This window comes from Macrobrachium rosenbergii, chromosome 7, assembly GCF_040412425.1.
Source record: "Macrobrachium rosenbergii isolate ZJJX-2024 chromosome 7, ASM4041242v1, whole genome shotgun sequence".
Lineage (NCBI taxonomy): Eukaryota > Metazoa > Arthropoda > Malacostraca > Decapoda > Palaemonidae > Macrobrachium > Macrobrachium rosenbergii.
In genome coordinates, this window is record NC_089747.1 from 15545001 (window position 1) to 15550000 (window position 5000).

Genomic DNA, 5000 nt, shown 5'->3' on the forward strand with positions numbered 1-5000 from the left:
GGTATTTCGTACAATTATCTTCCAGTGACGCACTTCGTTTCATTGTATCTCGTATTATTACTCTCTAATAATTACTCTCTAATAACGTATTTATTATTGTTGATGTTCCTGTCATGGAAGTATAGCAGCCTGACGCCAACTGGGCCGTTGTTTTGTTTAGCTGTCTTTACATTGAAATTTTGCTGACGTAATTCGTGAGCAATTACCTGAGGCGACGCCGGCAGGAGCCTGTGTGGGAAGGGCCAGGTCCTCGTGACGTCATCAGTCCGGCCTCGTCAACCCAAGACTTTCGTACCTGTGACCGCAGTCCCGGGGCATGAGTGAATAAGGAAATACATTTCGTTTGAAGGTGTTCTGTGTGCACAGTAATGAGAGGCTTTTCACTGGAAGTCATTAAATGTTTGAATAAATACAGATGTTTCGCTTGAAGTTGCTCTAATGGAATGCAACTTTCAGAATTTTGGGATTATAATATTACCATTGTTGAGATTTACTTTGTATCATATTTATTAAGCACTGATGTATGTAAACATATTTTACATCGATTTAAGAATATGGATAAAATGTAATAAAAATGGTTAAAGAAAAAAATGTAATGTTCTGTTTATAAAAAAATAGGAGGTCCTGGTAAGAAGAAAAATTATCATTGTAAAATTATGTAAATACTATGAAATAAGTGTAAAACTGCATTAACGTGTTTTTATAATAAAAGATATAAAATGGATGATTAAGCAAGAATTTGATGGAAGTCTTTAAATATTTGAGGCGTTAATGAGAAAATTCCGCTTGAAATCTACATTAAACGCACTGTAAGAAATTCCGATGTGAGATGTAGTCTCAATCTCTGCGTAAGCTATTCTAGATATGAATGTTCTAAATTCGTGAATAAATAGAGAGAGCAGTTTCATTTTACTTGCTTGAGTATTGATATAGAGACATATTCCATTACACGCCGCTAAGCGAAGAGCTGTATATATTATTAGTGGGAAAAATCGCGCTGAATATAGAGTAGTGCGAGACACGCCATTTGAAATCATTAGACTCATGGATAATGACACTCCACTGGAAACCACTGCCTAATTGTAGTACTATACCCGAGTACTTCTTAGACAACCCCGTTGACGTCATTTGCGTTTAATAGATGTGCGCTCAGTTTGAGCACCCTCTTGTCTGCATAAACTTTGTGTATAATTTGACTAGAAAAACTAATATGCTCAAACAAGACAGCATTCAAAAGACGACTTAATAATGTATGCGGTTGTTAGTTAGCGGTGATTTGAGTAAGAGGAAATGGGGACAAAGGAAAGAGAGAATTGCTTGTTTTTATCACCAAACGAGGAGAATGATAATTAATAAAATAATAAAAAGCAAAACGAAACACAAGAGACCTGTTTTCCTGAATTGTCGTTGAATTACAGAGGCTCGTGGACTTTTCATTATTGCCTTTGCCTTATTTAAGGCAATTTAAAGACTGCTTACGATAATTATATCCACTTCATAAACACATTATAAAACAAGCACGTCATTTGGAAACTACACAGAAAGCGATATCTCACCTAAAGTATCTCAAGTAATGCGCTCATTTCTGTTATCCTCATCCCCTTATTTACACGTTCCTAGTATTTACATTCAACTAAATTTATGGCAACAATCAATCTTCTTTCCACAAAACACACACGCAGCTCGTCTCGCCGACTCTGACAAATATGCAAGGGTTAAGTCAGCTGGCTCGTCCTCAGTTCACCACTTGCTCGCTGCTTTACGTAAATAAAAAGCTGCTAGTATAGCAAGAAGTTTTTGCTTCAAGTACCTGGTTCATTTGTGTAGTTAGAGAGAGAGAGATTTAAATGGCTAAACCTGTCGCACCGAAGGTTTTGAGAGCCAGTCTTCCAAAGACTGAGGATATAACAACGTTACCGTAACAGTCTATTACTATTATTCAGCATTTAAAGCTACAACGAAACTCAATCGGCTCTTGCTTTATTTTACATGGCGGAGCAACAGTTTACTAGTCCCTCTGTGGCCGAATGTTTAAACTGCATCTCCCACGGCTCTTTGTTTTATTTTACATGACGGAGCAACAGTTTATTAGTACCTATGTGGCCGAATGTTTAAACTGCATCTCTCACAGGTATACCTACACCAGCGTAAATTGGCCTTTCTCAGATTCGGTGTCGTTATTGTCCAAAGCTGTTTGACGCCAGTTAACTTCAATCAATTAATCCTTGTTCCTGAGGTCTGTAAAAGAGTAAAGAGGTCTCTAGACATATTCATTCGTAAGAGTAACAGTTTACTATCTGCTTCCAGTTACCCGGGGCTATCCATTTTTGAAGGGTTTTCCTTTGACAGCTACAGAAGTGTACCTAAATTTACTAGATTTTTGATAGACCCGTGATGTTGGTACATGCTGACTATGAAGAAAAAAATCAGCAATACCTTATCCACCCGAGAAAAAAAATTCTACGAACATTTTAATGTCTTACAGTACTGTGTTTCAGAAATGGTGCCTAGACTTGGTTGAACTGCATAAACAAAAGATGAAATATTTCACTTTTTTTTTTAACGTAGTGAGTGTTATCGCAAGAAGTTGGCCTAAATCACGTGCTACCAGTGGAATATGGTAAACAATCTTGTAATCTACGGGAAGTATAAGACTGAATAAGAAGAAATATTGTGTCATTTCAACATCTAGGGAGAAGTGAACCAACGTAATGGCAGAGAATTGCAAAATATTTAAAGTATCCCTTGTAGTTTACTTCGTTTTCTCCAGAGCAGATTAGATACTGTATTCTTTTTTTACGAGATTCATATAGTTTTATTTCCACAAATCAGTTTTCCCGAATGTAATGTCACTAAATCCAACCATAAAGCATAACTGTTAAACAAACTTTATTATTTAGATTGGAACCATTTCACAGTATCCTATCACGTCGATTCAACCAAGAATTCTCAAGACAAAGATCCCTTCGAGCATCCTAGAATCACCCTTACAACGGGGCCCCTCTATACTTCTCCCATTTTAAGCATGTCCCTTTACTGCGCCCTTTCACAAACTAGCCCTTTCACAAACTACTGTGGCGTCACTTTATCCATCTAGGAGCAGGTTTCGACAGGTACTTGTGAGCATCGGCCTATACTACTCGGGGATTTCAAGGAGGACTTGGTGATGACAGGGAGGGTGGACATAGACTGGTGGGAGGACGACCGGTTGTGTTAACTGGTTAGGGTAGTCGGAAAGGCGGAAACCACATAGTTAAATGAACAGACGATACATAGTGAAAACAGTTAGTAAACAGTCGAAGATTGCCTTAATAGGCGGGAAATTTTGAGATTAATTAACTAGAAAACGGCAGAAGTGCATAGGAAAACCAAATCAAAGGCAAGAGAAGTATGGTAAACGACAGTTACACATTAGGCGGGAACTTTAGAGATTGGTAGGCAAGGAATGAGAAAGGAAATATTAGAATGAAAAGGTTCTCGAGGAAAGAGAGAGAGAGAGAGAGAGAATCGGAAGTAGAGATCTTAGCGTGACAGGCGCGGAAAGGGTGATGATGGATGACGGTAACATGGGACATTCGACGTTATCTCCCCCCCTCCTGAACTGTCGCATCACATCCTTGTGGCTATTTTGGTTACCGGGCGGTGGATTCCGGGGAGCAGCTTTTGGGGGTTATGGGCGCTCTATTTATGCTCTTTCTAAATGGGTACCAGTTTATAGGTGGGGAAACTGTACTCACGTACGCACATTATACACACACACAAATTATATACGTAGACAGATATACATACATATACACATATAAACGTAGATATACATATATACATATATATACATATACATACACATACATGCATTTTACATAATTCAAGTTTAATAAGTGATGCATCAGTCTTTTTAATAGCCTGATGGTATACACAGAAGCATTCCCGAAATTTAGCCAATAAAATACGAAATACACACACACACACACACACACACACACACACACATACACACACACACACATATATATGTGTGTGTGTGTGTGTGTGTGTGTGTGTGTGTGTGAACTATGAGCAACTATATGAGAAATTTTGATATGAAAAATCTTTCGTGAACAATTAAACCTAAATAACAGAATTATTTTTTTTTTTACTCCAAGACTTTTAAATCAGGTTTAAAGGAAAGGAAATGAAAATATCAAAACAGTCAAATGAGGGCTGAAAAATTACCTGAAGAAAATTAACATTCTGTCAAAACAACAGCTTTCCCTGACTCGTCAGAAATAAACAAAAATAAATAAAGCCCTAAATTTTCCCCTCCATCGTGCTGTAGCGAAAGTTGAACTACAAAATAATTTTAGCTTAATTCATTTAATTTCAACTGACATCGCACGTGGAATCTTTGCAATGTCAACTCTTAATGAAGATACTCTCGAGTACAATTATATGCAGATTTAGCAAGCAAAGTCGATTAGCAGGGTACTTTCATCAACGGCCTTCAGGGTTCAACAGAATACAGTAGTAGTAGTAAGTAATGCATTTATATGTAATGAAGGAGAGAGAGAGAGGTTAAATATGTTAAGAATTTCGAGTTATCTTTGTTTCAGCACGAAACACACAGACACAAACACACACACGTAAACACACATTTAAGATGCTATGTAAAGAAATTCCATGTATCTCTCTCTCTCTCTCTCTCTCTCTCTCTCTCTCTCTCTCTCTCTCTGACTGACAAACATACCGGGAGACATTAATGACGATCAACGCTAAATCCACCTCATCGGGAGATACCGAAGCGAAGAGAAAAGAAACAAAGCGACGTCATTTGAGCATTACCTAACAAAAAGGGGTCATTATCAATCATTGCTCGGAGATGAATGAAGTGTTTTTCTTGCCAGGGCCTCTTGTAAACAATCCGCCCACCTGGCGATGTCAACATTCCAGCCTACGTCAACATTATACAATTAAGGCCTAATTGAACGACCTCATTAAGTAACTAACTTGTTGATCGCTCCCGT

At 37.9% G+C, this 5000-nt stretch overlaps 1 long non-coding RNA gene and 1 pseudogene across 1 annotated transcript in view; one reads left to right on the forward strand and one right to left on the reverse strand.

The window, feature by feature from the left end:
* Nucleotides 1-1708, reverse strand: part of LOC136840161 (uncharacterized) — a 54707-nt gene extending 52999 nt beyond the window's left edge. Inside the window, exon 1 of the long non-coding RNA XR_010853544.1 lies at nucleotides 1557-1708. This is a non-coding gene — a long non-coding RNA (uncharacterized lncRNA). The remainder of the gene's footprint in view (nucleotides 1-1556) is intronic.
* The window catches only part of LOC136840160 (angiotensin-converting enzyme-like), a 50669-nt pseudogene that overhangs the window by 21359 nt on the left and 24310 nt on the right, over nucleotides 1-5000 (forward strand).